This window comes from Aricia agestis, chromosome 3 (genome assembly GCF_905147365.1).
Source record: "Aricia agestis chromosome 3, ilAriAges1.1, whole genome shotgun sequence".
Classification (NCBI taxonomy): domain Eukaryota; kingdom Metazoa; phylum Arthropoda; class Insecta; order Lepidoptera; family Lycaenidae; genus Aricia; species Aricia agestis.
In genome coordinates, this window is record NC_056408.1 from 4,529,981 (window position 1) to 4,548,974 (window position 18,994).

The following is an 18,994-nucleotide window of genomic DNA, read 5'->3' on the forward strand; positions in this document are numbered from 1 at the left end:
GACTGCTAACTGCGGTATTTACAGTAACATTAACAGAACACTATACTAACAGAACACGAAATAAGCAGCTATCATCACTACATAAGATTTTATATACTTACACAAGACTTCTGGCAAGGGAATAGAATATTAAAATTTTCTTTTCTTCTTCTTGCTGTGCGAAAATTTATGTTTCTTACGCCGGTTCTTCTCGCCGGGGTAGTTCCCGAACCGGTGGTAGGCATCAGGTAGACATTCTGAAAAAAAAATGATTCAAATTTACTCAGAAATAAAACATTTTTTATTTTATTTTATTAATGCACAAAACCTACGATCAGATTTTAATGTCACGATGTTAGAGGAGAGTAAGAGCTAGCGACCTGCCTTCTGCCTAAGTTCTTCCGCTAGACACCCCTAAAGTATTTATATATTAGACTTTATAGGTGTCAAAAGTGTCGGCAGTGAAAGACGAGATTCCTACAATAATTTATCCTGAAGAAAATAATATAAAAAATTGAGCTTTACACTTTAACGAACAGGCTCCCCCTTTAACACTTATAAAACTTCCTAAAGTAGCCGCGACTGAAACTTCGGTCGTTCTTCCATCTGTAGACTGTAAAGGATGCGACTTTCAGCTTTAATAAAATAAGGAAGGTCTGACTGCAGCTGACACTTGGGCTATAAGAAGGTTCAAGGTAATAATAATAATAATAATGAACTCTTTATTTGCACATAAAAAAAATACAAAAAAGCGAAATGGAAACAATTTTTAGGAAGAGCGCAAATTGGCGGTCTTACTGCTTTAAGCGGTCTCTTCCAGACAACCATAAAAAATGATAATTATAAAAAAGAAATAAAAGGATTATGACAAAGTCTCTTAAAACTAAGTTTTTTTTACGTAAAAAATATAACTTATAAAAGTAATGTTTTTATTATTAAGGTAGTCTGCTGTATATAATATATCTAATTATAATTAAAAATAAGTCGGGTTTTCCTTCCTGACGATATAACTCCAGAACGCACGAACCGATTTCCACGGTTTTGCATTCGTTGGAAAGGTCTCGGGCTCCGTGAGGTCTATAGAAAAAAATCAGAAAAAACTTCAAGAGAAAAGCAGGAAAACAGGGAAAATCATTTTATGGCAAAACAACGTTTTCCGGGACAGCTAGTCTAATATATAAATAAATTTTATATATTAGACTAGCTGCTCGATATCAATAACGGCAACAGCTGGTAGGCACTTGAAAATTATCACAAAATCCTTAATTATAATCATTATGTGTACTTTAATAATTATTAATGAAATTAAAATGAAATTTGAATATAAGGGGAGCACCCATACAAAAAACATAATTTTTGACCTATTTTTGGTCTATAGCGGTACGGAACCCTTCGTACGCAAATCCAAACTTGCACTTGGCCGATTTTTTTTATTTTGTTTCTAATTAGTTCGGAATGAAAGTTAAAGTTTTCATTATCTTATTGTTATTAAACTGAAATATATTAATTAAAACTTTAAAAGGCCGTTTTCGATTCGCCGGGTTTCGATTGTATAAATTTTCTAGGGACGTCGACACAGTAAAACGATTTCTTTATTTGAACTATAAGTAAATGTTTTCCTTTAATTTTTGGGATTTCTTAATAGTAACTATATATTATACAATTTTATGGACTCAAATAGCATTCTAAGTTCTAACTTGCAGGCAGTGGCGGCGTTAGGGGGTGGTTAACAGGGCAATCACCTGGGGCCTCGCTCTTGCAGGGGCCTCGCGTCGAACAAATTAAAAAAAATACAGTTTTTTTTACTCAAATTTCATTTATTTGTATTTCAACTTCATTTCTCGTCAAACATACTGAATACCTACCAAACAACCAGACCTACTTTCGCATCACATAGGTAAGTTATACTTTTCCGATGGACAAAGACGTGTCACCCGGGGCCACGCAACGGGTAAGGCCTTATTTTGTGGGTAAGGCCGCCACTGCTTTTAGGTGTACCTATGGGCTATGACATACTTTAACTGTTAAATTACTTTAACTGACATATTTTTAAAGTAAATTGTGGGAACCTATATCCGATAAACGAACTTCTGCGCGGACGAAGAAGTTGCAGGCCACACCTAGAATCTATCTAAGATAAAACTGTTCTCTTTGAATTCGGATTTCGAAATTTAGTGTTGGAAAACAGGATTTCGAAAATAGTCTAGTTTTTCCATATTATAAGATTAAAAGTATCAACTATTAACACATCCATCGTGGGTATCGCAGCCACAATAGATTTTTAATTGTTATGCTGGCAGCTGGCTGCCGCTTGGGGCTTGATTGTTTAAATCACTTACAAAACCCGACATTTTCCGGCAGTGAACGAGCTGATGATAAGAATTACGGGCTTTGGCTATGAACACTCTCGATTATATCAGCTTCAAATCAAAATCCATCCATCCACCCGTTTCGATGCTAAGATGACAGACACAGGAACAGACAGACAGACACGCCAAATATACAGAGTGTAAGAAAACTAAGTGATAATATCCCCTTGGTTCGAGGACATAAAATTGAATCAAGAGGAGGTCATCACTGCCTTTCGGCTTATGTCTGGACATATTCCATTGAACGCTTTCGGTTTCCTTATGAGGAAGACGCTGAGTCCCAACTGTGAGGAGTGTAACGTTGTGGAGGACGCAGGATTATTTTTATGTATTTAATTATAATTTTCAAGTCGGATTTTGTAATACTGTTTTTTTGTAGGTACTATGAGGGTGATGTTTCCCGTTGGGGAAAAATCCCTTGCTTAAAATAATAAATGAAAAAAAAAAACTTTACGGTTTGTATACAGTCATATTATGTGTCCCTTATATTGAGTTCACTGTACAAGAAGCAGCGCTGAAAGAGCAATTTCTTTTTGTGATTTGTACCTATGGGTAAGCGTCCGAGCGTCAGGAATTTTTCCATACTTACAAAAGTTTAAAAAGTCACTCTTTCAGCGCATCTACATTCAGAGAGAACTCAGTACAGGCGACTCATATAGTCCGTGCAATCCACGAAGACGCGCCCCACTATTCCTCCTAATCGTTTATAGTATATATTGTGTGCAAGCTTTCACCAATGTTTGAGTGTTATAGGAGTGAGCACACTGAGACGGGCAAAGGGAAAGATGCTCACCCAAAAAGTGGGGCGCGTCTTCGTGGATTGCACGGACCCTAAAGTATTTTCACTTAGTTTTGTTACACCTTGTATAAATAAAATTATATACTTAGAGCAAAATTTTGATAGTATTGATAGTATCAGGACCAAATAAATTATATTTGGTCCTGATACTATCAAGTATCAGGACCAAATATTATTATATAATTGTATAAATAAAATTATATACTTAGAGCTAAATTTTGATAGTATTGATAGTATCAGGACCAAATAAATTATATTTGGTCCTGATACTATCAAGTATCAGGACCAAATATAATAAAAATATTATGATTCCTTTCCTGACAGCTTCTTTCTTACGGGATACGGGTATGCTAATAAATATATTTTCCATGACGTGAATGTACGTTCATACGTTTTCTTGTTATCTCATAATTTACGTGCGATGAATTTTTAATTTTATGCTATGTAGGTCAGTTTTTAAAAGACTTTTGTCGTCTCAAGAGGTGAGTCGTTGTAGCCTCTCACATAACTTTATACTTACTCTCACATAATTATCCAAGCAGTGAAACACTTGTAGGCCTGTATTTAATACTTTTCACTCCACAGTCCACATCAATACTGACGCAAAAAAGTCTTTGACCGTTTGTCAAGCCATTAAAATCGGTCGTCAAACATGAACGGCGAAGTTAATCCTGGATTATCCTACAATGGTCATTTATTCTACAAAAGTCGTTATAACATCAAATATTCTGTGTTATTTTACATTTTATTCTGTTTCAACCGATAACCGAAGCAGGGTTGCCACTTGCCAGAATATTTTGTCTCTCTTTAAAGTGTAACGAGAAGAAGAAACAACTTCTTTATCGGCGTCGTGCATTTTTTTAACGGGACGTCAGGACATTAATTTTTATTTATTCTTTACCTAAGGGCCGCGAAATGCTAATTTCTAAATTATTATTTCCTATTAGACAAAATATCCATATCTATTTATGTACTGCTACTCAAAGAACGTAGTGTGCAAGTTTCTGTCATAGTCAGCTTCTAAACATGCCCATGCGGATATATTTTACGTTCAAATATGCATCAAAATTTTAACTTCCTCATAAAGTTATGAATATACTGATAGTTTTAGGAATTACCTTGTTTTGTCTGCAGGTCATTTGCAAACTTTGGCCGTTCACTAACTTCTATAGTCTAAACTTTAAGTCAATAGTAAACTTAAATTCGTGTTCGGATCGGGCGCTGAACTGAATAAATACACACAAAGGACAAGCTCATATTGTGTGTCTTAGTGCTTTCACGTTGGCTCATGATAGATCATAACAATTTCATCATCATCGTGGTCATATCATCATCGTCATATCATCATCATCGCCATCGTCGTCGTCGTCATCATCATCATCATCAAATAGTTTTTCAGTTTTAAGATATTTTCCTACCGAAGCTGCGTTACGAGGGATGCGATTTGAGAATTAAGGTGACGCCGCGTTAAAGTAAAAAAACCGTGTTGGATAATGAATATGTTTTAGATTGCTTGTTTTCTATGAGAGGCCGGGCCGGCCATAGAAATCAAGCAATGGAACAGCAAAAAATGAAAAGGGCATAAGCGACAAAATGGTTTTGTCGCGTAATTTAAAAACCATACATATACATATTTTCATTTAAGCTATGGGCAAATTAAAGTGTATGCTTGAACCAATTTATGTACTTTTGGAAGCTTAAATCACTCTCCTCTGTTGGCAAAATAGGAATCCCTTTACAGAGGTCTTTTTGAGTGATTATTCTGTGTTATAAAAGTTGACCAATCGTATTATGCTATGAGTATTTCAAAGACAAAGACATGATGAATACTGACAATGAGCTTTAATCTTTTGGTTTAGTTAGGATAATGCAGGCTGATCACCTGATTGTCTGACAAGTAAGATGATCCATGCGTCGGATGGGCATGTAAAAAGTCGGTCCTGCGCCTGATCTCTCGCCAGTCGTGTCGGTCTGCCGTCCCACTGGGTTATGAGAGTAAAGGAATAGAGAGTGCTCTTGTGTACTGTGCACACACTTGGGCACTATAAAATTACTCCTGCGTAGCTGGCCTGGTTTCCATGAAACCGGCCACCGTCACCGAAACCGGTGTGGGAGCTATTATTATTATTAGTTATTTTAAATATTGCGAAACTATGGGAATGCTATGATGTGTTGTTTAAACGCGTTTTGTAAGAAATTTGCCTTCTGTCTCAATTTATTTATAGCCCGTCCTTGTCCTATATCGAATACCGCGACCCATTTTCTTAATCCTGCTTTATCTACATTAAGGTGTTCGGTGAATTTGTCACACTAATTATGATTAAGTACTATAACAACTTATTTTAAATGGTTAATAAGGAACAAAGAATTAAGAATCGGTGTATTCTAATAACTTAGACCGAAATTTGAAGTAGAAAATATAGTTTGAGTAGAGATTTTTCTGCTAAGTTTCAATCGGATTATGATTATGTCCTTAACATTTTTACCCATTCCAAAAAAGTGTAAGTACAATGTCGCTAAAGGGGTTGTCACTTATCACACTAATATATCCTTCCGAAAAAGTAAATAAAACTTGAGAGGTGTCAAGGGACACCCGAATGGAACGAAGTTATTTCTTATGTACAAAAAACCTGAATATATATATATACACTCAAAACATTGTTAAAAAAACGCCATCTATTGACGCCTAAGAATACTACTATCAACGCCCTCTGCCCCTAACATGCAGGTAAGTACTAATAAAAAGGTGATGAGGTCAAATCAAAGTCAAATATCGTTCTGTCTAGCCTTCAGATTTACGTCGAACCCCCGATAAGGAAATTCGTTCCAAAATATAAATTATACATTCTGAAGTACCAGAATCGCGCATTAGAATATCATGAAAAATATTATACCGTCAAAACGGAATTTGAATGTGATTTCAATATCAATAGACTCTATACAAGGGCCGATACAATTGAAACAACTCGGGGTTCATAAGGAAATAATTATGTTCTTTTCACGCTAATTTCCTTGTTTCTGTTATTCATTTTCTGTTTTACTTTACCGCCCATCAGGCATACTAAAACAAAACGGTATTCTTATTCATCATTGTATACGGATTGGTTTTGTTATGTATGTCGATTTAATGTCGTAACTGTATTTATTATTACTTAATCTCTCGATCGAATATTATAAATTCGAAAGTGTGTCTGTCTGTTACATCTTCACGCCCAAACCGCAGAACCGATTTTGCTGAAATTTGGTATGCAAATACTTTGAGTCCCGAGAAAGGACATAGGATATTTTTTGTGACGGCAAAATGTGCGGTTCCTGCACGATAAACGAATTAAGGAAGGATAGGAATTTAGGAAGGTCGGAAGGCCACCATAATATGCCTTATGCCTTTGAATCAACTTCTCTGATAGTACCTTGTATTATTACACCAGAATGCACAGGGAAATGCTGTATTTGACAAATCTTGATAAGGCTTCTCAGAACCAATCAATTCCACGGACGTTTTGCATACAACGGTCCTGAATACAATATACGTTTAGATACGGATGATGTATACGGTATACCTGGCCAGACCAGATGCATGAAGATGTAGAGAGTATAATGTACAACTACAGTTTGAAGGATTTATTTGAACGTGGGTGACATTGACGGGAGCGCTGCTAGTAAAGGAGAACTGTCAAACACATGTCAAAAATGACGTTTTTCTATGGTAGAAGCGTATAGTTCCTTTTCTCGCCACGTTCAAATGAAGCCTTGTCGAACTGTATGAAAGTAAACAAGGCCTCATTTTCGTTATAGGCCTGGAGATACTGACACAAAATTCTTGGTCATTTGTACCAGTATGGCGGTTTTACAGGGATATAATTACGTAAAGGCAAAAAGGAAAATGACGGTCATAGCGCTCGCACTGGCAGCCCAAACGCGTGGGCGTTAATCGAACGTGTCGGATAAATAACGAGTGTCGAACGATTTGTTCCACAAAAATCTTGTATTTTCAGATAGTCGAAAAAAAATAAGTAGGCGAAAGCGTAATGCCATACTTGTCGGGTGCGGCTTACAGCCCGCCATACCGACGCGAATACGTTAATTTTAATAAAAAAATTGAACCATTTGTACCAGGCTAATTTTTGCATAGCTAATCACCGTCGAGTAGCCATTCACGAAAATCTCCTTGCCATAATTTTCCGACAGCGCCCAATGGCCGCCATACCACTGCAAAGGTGTAATTTTTTTTCGTTAAAAGATATGCACCTACCAGTATGGCATTTAATTTTTTGGAAAGTATTTGACATAATATGACCGTTATTATTTTTCCCATACTTCTAGTAGGGGGAAAAAGTGCTGCCATACTTGAAATACTTATTTATTTTCACAAGTTTAACAAATACAACTATAAAATACGTAAAATCATTTTTTACATCATGGCATTATTGTAAGCTCGTCATTTGGCAATTGTACCAAAAAAAATTGTTACAGATTGTAACCATGGGGCGGGATGACTCTCGGACTTGAGCAAAAAAGTGATAAAAATTGGACGATTTGTACCAGTATGGCATTTGAGTTTTTGGAAATTATACGATACAATGTGGCCATTATTATAAAGCCGTACTTGAAAAACCGTTTGAAATTACGAATAAAATCTTAGGATTTTGAAAAAATATTGTTCATATTCGCTGCCTCCCACAGGTATGGCATTATCAGGGTCCTATTTATGATCAAACAGGGAACTGATAAAAAAAGTTTCAGGGTGGTACAAATCGTTTGGCAAAAAAAAAATACACCTTTGCAGTTGTATGGGGGCCATTGGGCGCTGTCGGAAAAGTAAGGTGATTTTCGTGAATGGCTACTCGACGGTGATTAACTATGCAAAAATTAGCCTGGTACAAATGGTTCAATTTTTTTTATTAAAATTAACGTATTCGCGTCGGTATGGCGGGCTGTAAGCCGCACCCGACAAGTATGACATTACGCTTTCGCCTACTTATTTTTTTTCGACTATCTGAAAATACAAGCATTTTTGTGGAACAAATCGTTCGACACTCGTTATTTATCCGACACGTTCGATTAACGCCCACGCGTTTGGGCTGCCAGTGCGAGCGCTATGACCGTCATTTTCCTTTTTGCCTTTACGTAATTATACCCCTGTAAAACCGCCATACTGGTACAAATGACCAAGAATTTTGTGTCAGTATCTCCAGGCCTATTACGGAATTTCTTGATTCGGTCGCCGAGCTCAAAACCCGCGTAAAAAGCTAGTCCTAAAACAATTTTTTTTGATTACTAACAAGCTAATTTTTTGTGAGTAGCTTCATTTTGATACGACAAACAACTTTTTTATCTGCGAAAAATCTTGAAAGTGATAGCTAACAGAGATAGAAAGGATTTCATATTAAAAATCAGCTGGGGTTCCGTTTTAGGGTACCGTAGTCAACTAAATTTTGTTGATCATAGAACCCTAAAACGGAACCCTAACTAGCAGATTTTTTGCATATTGGTAGGTTAATAGTTACATAATTTAAGAGTAACATTGTCCTACAAATAGAACAATCCATATTTTAGGACCATCAAATCAAAGTAAGAAATCCTTTCTATCTCTGTTAGCTCTACCACTTTCAAGGTTTTTCGCAAATAAAAAAGTTGTTTGTCTTATCAAAATGAAGCTACTCACAAAAGTTAGCTTGATAGTAATAAAAAACATTCTTAGGGCTAACTATACCTAATAATATTATGCTAACTATACGTCTAATAATAGCTCACTATACCTAATAATATTATGTCAAGAACATTAACGATAATGTCTTCTAAAAGTTAATTGAATGGTTTTTTTTTTCAGATAAATACTCTTCAATTATAATTTGCTGTAAAAGGAACATCCATTAAGGTCAGTATAATGCGCATAAGTTAACTAGGCATCTCGTTTGAAGGAACTTTATGGAAACAGGTGCCAAGATAATTTCTGGGTGCTTTATCACCTTTTAATGTTTCTTTAGAGGGCTGCAATTTCCAAACAATAAAGTGCTAGTTGACGCCCGCAAATGTGCTGCGCCAAAATTCGTTTATCGTGCGGGAACCGTACATTTTTCCTAGATAAAATGTATCCTATGTCCTTTCCCAGGACTCGAAAGTATCTGCATACTAAATTTCACCAAAATCGGTTCAGCGGTTTGGGCGTGAAGGGGTAACAGATAGACTGACAGACACACTATCGCATTTTAAATATTAGAATTTAATAGTGAACTCGGTCGTAAAAAAATATTTATGGAAAATGCGGCCCGCTTTGCCCCATCATAATGTGCACGTTATGTAAGGAAACATCAGCCATCTATATATTAATACGCAAGCGAAAAACTTTGTAACCCTTTTTACGAAAAATAGGGAAACGTACGTGCATGAAATTTTGCACAGTTATAGTTTATATGGTGAAGGAGTGCATCGAACTAATATTATTTTGAAATTATGCTTTTATCATACATTTTTTTAACAAATAAAACATTACACACACTATAGCACACACACATGAGAAATGACAGATTGTTGAGTGACAAGCCTATACATACGAATTATACTCTTTTATTTATGGTTGAAGTCTGTTGACAACAAGTTGACAAATTGAAAATGGATTATAGTTTTTTTTTATTGAATCTAAGATACTATTAGACAATGCTTACACGGCCAGTCTGAGATCAGCTAAGTCCCAGAAACAAGAGTTGAAAAAAAAGATAAAGTCAATATTTTTTACAAAATATAGGTAGCAGTCCTAATGTCGTTGAAACTAAGGTCGAATTTCGACGATTGGGCGATCTCTAGTCATAATAATTAATTACAGAGAATACACAAAATATCAATATAAGTGAAAAGATTAATGAGTTTTGTATGATAATTACAATGTGTTGATATCATTAATTTTGTGAATTTTATTAACCTTCAAGCGGAATATTTATGGTGTTTTATAATCAATTTTATAGAGTTACTTTCCTCTTAGAATTAGCTTCTATAAATTAAATATAAGTTACCAGTGGTTAACTGGTTACCAATATGTAATTAAATATATTATAAGCACCTAAATACCAAGGCCTAACAGACGAGCGTTAAAATTCGCTAACGTTGTGGGAACCAGTCGTGAAATAGGTGTCATTTTGTAGCTCAGTGTATAAGGTATCTAACTTCTTTAGCTTATTTTAACACCACTCTTGTCGTTTTCCTATAAATGGAGCAAGAAAAAAAAAGTTAGCATTTTTTTTATAATTTCCTAATACGTTGGTGGCTGTAAACAGAAATTTATTAATCTTACCACTATATAATGTAGTATCGTTGTGTAGGTAATTTATCGACGATGATTTCTTCTTTGAAGAGTAAACTCCTCAGTCTTATCGTTTTCGTCGAAAATTCGAAAAACCGAAATGAGGGAGATAAAAAGAGGGGGAAGGGGGGAAAACATTGTTTCTGGACGTGCTTCCATATCTACATTGAAGCACATTTATGACAGCTACATTCATGCCAAGTTTCATGCTTTCATCAGAATGGTACCATAAAATTGATTTTTGTTAGGACAAGGAGCCGTACTATCGGTCCACTACAAAACTGTTTTGAGACTCAAACAATCGGACGAGAATGCCGCGTCCTGCTCTAACTGTTCGTTTTTGAGACTCAAACATTCGGACGAGAATGCCGCGTCCTGCTCTAACTGTTCGTTTTTGAGACTCAAACAATCGGACGAGAATGCCGCGTCCTGCTCTAACTGTTCGTTTTTGAGACTCAAACAATCGGACGAGAATGCCGCGTCCTGCTCTAACTGTTCGTTTTTGAGACTCAAACAATCGGACGAGAATGCCGCGTCCTGCTCTAACTGTTCGTTTTTGAGACTCAAACAATCGGACGAGAATGCCGCGTCCTGCTCTAACTGTTCGTTTTTGAGACTCAAACAATCGGACGAGAATGCCGCGTCCTGCTCTAACTGTTTGTTAGAGTAGTACGCGGCATTCTCGTCCGATTGTTTGAGTCTCAAAACAGTTTCATGGTACAAGGCCTGAGACGTAAAGGTTCCGATCCCTGCCACACGAACAAAAATTCAAATAAAATACCACTTTATGATGTAGGCTGTAGGTTTCATTTTGCCACTGTACCACTATAAAGCAGCGGAGCATCGGACTTTTTGTCGGTCGCGGCCGCTTGCCGCGTGGATCTAAATGTCACCTTAAGTGAGGTCCCAGCGGTCATAAAAAAAAAGAAAAGTGGATTGTCATATTTAAACAATCTAGTGTTGAGAGTGTCTATACGCGGCACCAATCGCTTACCATCAGGTTATGCGTTCTCTGGTTTAGTTCAAAAAAGCTCTGCTTGAAATATAATATTCCCTAGACACTGGTAAAACTATGGTTTCTTTGTGGTGAAGAAAATAATTAATAAAAATAGGGTTTCCTTCCTTGCGCTTAATTACATGGGATTAGCAGCCTTATGTTTATGTTAAGTAGAGTGGAGTTACCGTGCAAGCAACGATTGAGCATACATGGACTTAAAAATATCGACGTATAATCCATTATAGTAAAAAAAATGAAATGTGGCACCAGCGGTCTTTGACCTTTCTAGTCTAGGAGCTATGTGAATAATGCTCGCACTGTATTCTGTTAACTTAAGAAAAAAATTAATTCTTATAAAGACACAGACTATTAAAATAGATTCATCGGGAAACTGTTGAATATAATGAAGAGTGGGATAGATAATATATTGTTATTAATTGTTGTCTCTCTCCCTCACTCTTGCTTTATCTGTGTAAAAGTGTCATGGCGAATTTAACCTGTGAACTAAACTTATTGTGTCGCTAAATAAAAGGTTTTAGTATTCAATTACAACTTTATTTAATTTATCTATACATCTATACATATAAATAAAATTGGAGTGTCTGTTTGTAATATTGAAAGAACCGTTTTTTACTACATGCATACGATACCTACACCAAAACAACATTTTTACAAAGTTTTTGTCTGTATGTCTGTCTGTCTATCTGTTTGTTCCGGCTAATCTCTGAAACGGCTGGAGCTATTTTGCCGGGACTTTTTTTGGTAGATAGCTGATGTAGTAAGGTGTAACTTAGGCTACTTTTTAACCGACTTCCAAAAAGGAGGAGGTTATATTTTTACTTTTTTCATATTTGTTAGCGGACTATCCATCTTTGTTATTATACTATGTTAACGCGGACGAAGTCGCGGGCAACAGCTAGTATTTTAACTAAAACCTCTTCGTAAGTCGTAGTAGGAACTATTTGTGAGTTCGAACTTCGTAGTGATATAAATACTTCATACTCATTTCACATCAAGTATGCAAAATACGATATCGCTCTTAGACTAGAAACATTTTAACTTCATTGTCAATCGCGGTTTGAATAGAAAACGATGAAATATTATCAGAAGTTTCTATACAGCGGTTCAATGACCGCTACGGACAGAATCTGTGAATTTTTTCACTTTTTTGTTAAAGGTAAAAAGTTAAACTTTACCGCAGCCGCGACATAAGAGAGGAAATAACATCCCCTACTCTTCTACCGCAAGCCAAAAACATTGTTTTGTGTTCAATTCTGTCGACACTCCCGGAGTGCCAAATGTTTTTAGTGTAACTATAGGTCACTGAATAACAGAACCTATTTTTCGGTAACATAATAAATAATAATAATAGAAAACATGATAATATAACATCATTATACAATAATACGATAAATACATCTTAATACATTAATATACTATAATAATTTCAAATTGTATTCCAATTTCCAAGAAATTCCTGGAAAGGAAAAAGTATTTGTATATTTTCCTCTGACCTCATTATTGTTTAATCTCACAATAGAACATATCTGTTTCTGATGTTAACCTAATGTCTATTATTTTAGTAATATGGGTGAAGAATACAATAATATATGAATATATACTGGATTTCTCCTACTCCTCCTACCTTTCTTCTGATTAATTTCGTTGCGGGTCCCAAGACAGATTTAGCTTGTCCCTCGGGCATCTCTGAGATCATATCAAAGGGTTTTCGTGGTTGGTTACCACTGTTGATCCTGGCGACACAGGAGTTGCAGTGGTGGGAATGTGTGGTGGGCCATTTGCCCGTTAAAAAAAATATACGAATATTTTGAAGAAAAATTTTTCAAACATAACGTTTGCAAGATCGTATAATTTTTTTTTGGACTAGGATTGGGAAATTGACACGTGACCGAAATGAAAACGCTGGTTTCAGTATAAATGTATGGAGTGAAAAATGACAGTTGCTTCGCTTCCACTCCCCCATAACAATGCCACAGAATTCACAGGTTTGTGTCATTTATGTATTACCGTCACGTACCCCGCCCTCAACTGCCACAGACCTTTTTTTTTTATGAAAGAAGGGGGCAAACGAGCAAACGGGTCACCTGATGGAAAGCAACTTCCGTCGCCCATGGACACTCCCAGCATCAGAAGAGCTGCAGGTGCGTTGCCGGCCTTTTAAGAGGGAATAGGGTAATAGGGGAGGGTAGGGATGGGAAGGGAAGAGAATAGGGGAGGACAGGGAAGGGAATTGGGCCTCCGGTAAACTCACTCACTCGGCGAAACACAACGTAAGCGCTGTTTCACGCCGGTTTTCTGTGAGAACGTGGTATTTCTCCGGTCGAGCCGGCCCATTCGTGCCGAAGCATGGCTCTCCCTTTAGGTCACTGCCGTGGCAACAAGCATTTTTTACCAGCAGTCTTAAAGAAATGTGCGGCATACCGCATACTGCATACATACACACTAATATTATAAATGCGAAAGTGTGTCTGTCTGTCAATTTAGCTGAAATGAATGAATTTGATATGGCGATACTTTGAGTCCCGGGATAGGACATAGGAAACCTTTTATCCCGGAAAATTGTACGATTCCTGCGCAATAACGAATTTCGGCGGAACGGAGTTGCGGATGTCATCTATAGTTTGTGCGTTTTAAGATGATATGGGTGACAGTTTTCATGTTCCTTGCTACGGGTTTTTTTTTACAAGAAAACAAAAAAATCAAAATGTAATAAATTATATTCCATCTACAAAAACAAATGTTTCCTATAATTGTAAATGGATAAAAATGAAAAGTTTCTAAATGCTAACTTAGGTATTAATATAAAATTATAAATATTAACTGTGAAATAGGAGTATAAAATTATTGTTACGAAAACATTTGAAAAATATCAGATCCATGAAATGGAACTGATGTCAATAGAGATTGACTCTGTTGAATCGAAATCAAATCGATAAAAAAGGGCGGCCATCTTAAATCGCCGGCACCACTGAAATGTCAGTACGAAATCGATAATTTCGATTGCAATTCCTTTACGAAGTGATTCGATATTTTTAAATTATCGATTAATTTTTGTTAGGTAACTTCCCTACTATTATCAATTATAATATGTCACGCATATCATAAAACCAGAAACGCACAAACTATCTAAGTACACTGTACGGCAGAGGTTCCCAAACTTATTTTGTCTACCGCCCACTTTAAGAACAAATTATATTTTAGCACTCTATTGTTTAAATTTAAAATGCATCCTGATGAAATAAATCACCCCCCAAGCCTCATCAAAACCCCCATTTTGTTTCTGGGTCCCACACCGCCCCCTTTCAGACCTTCAGCGCCCACAAGGGGGCGTTATCGTCCACATTGGTACAGTATAAAATTGCGCGGCTTCAACAGTATAGGACAAGAGTCAAGAAGTCTTGTTCGTCCATCTAGATATCTCGATTGCATAACTGAAATTTTTTGTTTAACGGTAATTAGCGCATTTTATTGGTTAATTACCTCTCATATAGAGTTAGCCTTGAGCTGTTGATCGGCGTTTTTGTTAATTAACATTATGTATGTCAGTGTCGCAACACCTTGGAAACTTACAAGTGACAGAAATGGGTAATTATTTTAATTAAATGCTCCTTGCTTGCCTTTACATTTTATCTCAGATTTTGGCTTTATTTTTGGTTCACACTATAAAATAGTTTTATCGGGAGTAATTAGTTGCGTAAATCGCAAAAAGTGATGCGCTTATAGTTTATACCTACATACAGCGTAAGCCCGGCCGCACATTATCCGAATTTCTGATCAGAAAAATTCGGACGCTCCGCCACGCTCATACATTTTGACACGTGAGAAATCTGATAGCATGCGGGGTCTACAACAAAATGTATGAACAGAGTGCGTTCCGGGCTCCGGCGGGGGTCCGAATTTTTCTGATCAGAAATTCGGAAAATGTGCGGCTGGGCTAAGGCTAGCCTAATTGTTTTAGTTGTTATAACGTGGTTTATTTTCTATATTTGGATGTGGTATTTGATAACAGTGTTTTGAATTACGACATTTCTGTTAAATAAATGTACTTTTTTTGTATCTATAAGTAGTAACTACATATTATAGAATGCTATATTATATATGCGTCATGTCAATTTACTTGAATTCCTTGTTTTATTGTTATTTAACTCTGGCTGTGTTCTGTCCCTTTCACATGTTTAATAAAGTTTTTTTTTTTTTTATATTGTATCATAGTATAGTATAGATAATGCTTTACGCATTCCCACCTCAATTCTACTAGCCGTAGTAAGCATTATTTATTTAGCTAATAATTATTTAGTTAATTCTACTAGCCTTAGTAAGCATTATATAATATTTAGTCGTCACACAGACCTGAAGAGAAAGCCTACCGCCACACGTGGCACGCCACATATTTTCTAAACAGTTTCTTTTTCTCTAATAGCTTAGATTTGTTCCGTGAAACATGTATTTGCAAACAAAGGGTAGTAAGTTGTAATTCTTGGTTTATGACCAACGGAAATCATTTCGTCGTTCACGTATTGGTTGGCACTGTGCCAAACTGTGCCGGGCGATAAAAAACTTCAGACAGGCCACAGCTTATCGTTGCGTTGCGGCGTTGTGTTGCCGCCTTCGTTCTAATTAAGTTTTATGTTAATCTATATATATGAATTTTATAATCTATATATTTATATAAAAATGGATTTTCAATTGTGTTAGTAACGCTAAAACTCGAAAACGACTGAACGGATTGGGCTAATTTTAGTCTTTAAATATTCGTAGAAGTCCAGGGAAGGTTTCAAAGTGACACGAAGTTCACCGGGACAGCTAGTTTAGAGTTAATTCATATATAGCTCGTAATGTTTAGGAGGTGTTGCGATGCCTTTTTAATGAGTCATATTTTATTATGGAACAGTTTTTAAAAGGTAAACATAATATTATTTGCACCCCATTGCACCGGCGCGCGCCCGGCGCGAATTTTGATGTAAGAACGAACAAGATAAAGTGTCTCTCACTTTAAGCGTTGTTCTGTCATCCTCTTGTATTCTGTTAACGTGCGCCGGGACAACGCAAACGTAAATAGCATAGTCCCACAAGGATTTTTAGGCACACAGCATTTTTTGAAAATGATCTCTATAGTATCACATTATAGATAGTGGTTAAGTTGAAATACGTCCCGAAATTATATCCAAGTACCATAAGAAACTTGTAAGATTGTATGTTTTTCCGTTCCAATCGACACGACGCGACGCCGCGCACAGCAGCAGTATGGCTTCACTCTTACGCTGATACACTGTAGTGGAATTGACCTTGCAAAACAAATATATTATTGAAACAAATGATGGCTCTTGAATTAATTTTGTATGGGAGGCTGTGACCGAGAAATAATAAGTGGCTACGCTGGAAGTTTTGTTTTTGTTCGAACGAAAGTAATATTTAAGAAAGAAAAATTTTACTCCCTTATAATATTGATAACAATGGGTTGGGACTGTTGATGTCGTACTTGTTTTTTCCTTTTTGACTCAGTTTATTTTAATTTATTTTTGTAATCTCGTCATAACTATGGAAAGATTGTCAAAAACCGTAAATGTACGTCAGCAGAAGTGACAGAAGTGTATAAAATTATTTTCTATTACGGTGGTTGAAGGTATTCATTAATTTTCTAATTTCAAACTGACTTTTATAAAATTTTCTTTCATAGGAACTTTCCTCCAACAACGTTAACAAACTTTAAAAAAAGTTTTAGTGAAATTAGTTACGATGTTATGCCGTCGAGATTAGAGTTTATTTTCAGCTACTTTTATTTTTCAGATTATTTTTTTTATTTCTATTTGTATCAACATTCAACAGTATAAAATATCACTTTACAACTAAATATAAATTAATATTATACCTTAAAGCTATGCAGAGGTTAAAGGAATGTAATAACGACAATACTGTTCCAGGATATTTCATTTTGTATGTAAAGCGACCGCACCGCAAACGCCGTAAGGCACGGCTATTACCATGTTAGAAAATATCGCCTGCTCGCCATAAAATGTCATTTACCCAACTACAGTGAGTAATATTTTGATAGTCTACACAGTATGTATGTTTGGTGTGTTTTAACTTTTTAAACACCGTCACGCCTGAACTCTAAAGAGGTCGTATTTTGGTGTGTACAGTGTAGGTGTCAATAGATTTGTAAGAAGAAAACTAGGGTAACATCTAGTCCAGCAACTGCAAGCATTAAGGTGATGCCGCGTTAAAGTAAAAAATCGTTTTGGATATGTTTTACATCGCTTGTTTTCGAAAACAAGAAATGAAACAGCAAGAAATGGAAAGGACGTAAGCGACAAAATGGTTTTTGTCGCGTAATTTAATAACCATAAATATATTTCATATAAGCTATGGGCAAATTATAGTGTATGCTTGAACTAATCTACGTACAAATTTTGGAAGCTTAAATCTTTCTCCTCTGTTGGCAAAATTAGAATACCTGTTTTTATAGAGGTCTTTTTAATTAATTATTCTGTATTCAATCGTGTTATGTTATGGGTATTTCAAAGATAAAGACATGATGAATACTGACAATGAACTTTAATTTCTTAGCTTTAGTCATTGTTGAGAAAAATCGATATCGCTGCAGTTAAATTATCAAGGCCTCACCTTAAATGCGAAGGTATGTTGGTCTGTCTGTTACCTCTTCACGACCGGCTTTGTGACCCGGGATAGGACAAAGGATAGTTACTTTTTATCCCGGAAAAATAATCTTTAATTATTAAAATAATCATTATATACGTGGGAGAGCCATGATTCGGCACGAATGGGCCGGCTCGACCGGAGAAATACCACGTTCTCACAGAAAACCGGCGTGAAACAGCGTTTGCGCTGTGTTTCGCCGAGTGAGTGAGTTTACCGGAGGCCCAATTCCCTTCCCTATCCTCCCCTATTCCCTTCCCTTCCCATCCCTACCCTCCACTATTACCCTATTCCTATTACCCTATACTATTACCCTATACCTCTTAAAAGGCCGGCAACGCACCTGCAGCTCTTCTGATGCTGCGAGTGTCCATGGGTGACGGAAGTTGCTTTCCATCAGGTGACCCGTTTGCTCGTTTGCCCCCTTATTTCATAAAAAAAAAAACTTTAGTACAACAATCCATACTTTACTAATATTATCAACGCGAAAGTTTGTCTGCGTGTCTATCTGTTACCTCTTCACGCCCAAACCGCTAAACCGATTTTGCTGAAATTTGGTATGGAGATACTTTTAGTCCCGGGAAAGGATATAATATAATACTTTTATCCTAGAAAATATACGGTTCCCGCGTGACAAACGAATTTTTGCATGGAGCTGCGGTCGTCATCTAGGTACAAAAACTTGAGAGGTGTCAAGGGACACACGACAGGAACAAAGTTATTTCTTATGTTAAAAAAACCTGCATACATATAATACACAAAAAAATATATTAAAAAAACGTAATCTTTTGTCGCCCAGGAATACTAACAACGCGCTTTTTATTCTCAAAAAACGCCATCTAGTTGATACACAGAAATACTTACTATCAACGCCC

General features: G+C 36.3%; 1 protein-coding gene across 1 annotated transcript in view; it reads left to right on the forward strand.

The window, feature by feature from the left end:
* LOC121740308 (angiotensin-converting enzyme-like) overlaps nt 1-18,994 on the forward strand; it is a 254,324-nt gene that overhangs the window by 89,219 nt on the left and 146,111 nt on the right. Inside the window, exon 2 of the mRNA XM_042132979.1 lies at nt 8,978-9,025. The gene's annotated coding sequence lies outside the window, so the exon portion shown is untranslated. The remainder of the gene's footprint in view (nt 1-8,977; nt 9,026-18,994) is intronic.